We start from the raw sequence: 821 nt of genomic DNA, 5'->3' as shown, positions 1-821 counted from the left end.
AGGGTATGGAGCCTCTGGGACAACTTCAAGCATACCAACATTCTCATTATGGGGGTGACAGAAGGAGAAGAGAAAAAGCAAGATATTGAAAACCTATTTGAAGAAATAATGACAGAAAACTTCCCCTACCTGGTGAAAGAAATAGACTTACAAGTCCAGGAAGCTCAGAGTCCCAAAGAAAAGGAACCCAAAGAGGACCACCAAGACACATCATAATTAAAATGACAAGGGTTAAAGATAAAGAGAATCTTTTGTTTTTTAAATATATTTTTATTGATTTCAGAGAGAAAGGGAGAGGTATAGAGAAATAGAAACATCAATAATGAGAGAGAATCACTGCTTGGCTGCCTCCTGCACACCCCACACTGGGGATCGAATCTGCAACCCAGGCATGTGATCCAACTGGGAATCGAACCCTGACCTCTTGGTTCTTATTCTTAGGCCTATGATCAACGACTGAGCCATGCTGACTGGGCAAGACAAAGAGAATCTTAAAAGCAGCAAGAGAATAGCAGTTAGTTACCTATAAGGAAGCACCCATACGACTGTCAGCTGATTTCTCAACAGAAACTTTGCAGAAGGGAGTGGCAAGAAATATTCAAAGTGATGAGTAGCAAGGACCTACAACCAAGATTACTCTACCCAGCAAAGCTCTCGTATAAAATTGAAGGTCAGATAAAGAGCTTCACAAATAAGAAAAAGCTAAAGGAGTTCATCACCACCAAACTAGTTATATGAATTGTTGGATGGTATTTGTTAATAAAAGGAAGGATGAGGAGGAGGAGGAGGAGGAGGAGGTGGAAGAAGAGGAGGGGGAGAAG

General features: G+C 41.2%; 1 protein-coding gene across 2 annotated transcripts in view; it reads right to left on the bottom strand.

Moving 5' to 3' along the window:
• Positions 1–821, bottom strand: part of NUB1 (negative regulator of ubiquitin-like proteins 1) — a 32,523-nt gene that overhangs the window by 7,219 nt on the left and 24,483 nt on the right. The gene's annotated exons all lie outside the window — the stretch shown is intronic.

This window comes from Myotis davidii, unplaced genomic scaffold (assembly GCF_000327345.1).
Source record: "Myotis davidii unplaced genomic scaffold, ASM32734v1 scaffold762, whole genome shotgun sequence".
Lineage (NCBI taxonomy): Eukaryota > Metazoa > Chordata > Mammalia > Chiroptera > Vespertilionidae > Myotis > Myotis davidii.
This window is presented reverse-complemented; position numbering and strand designations above follow the sequence as displayed.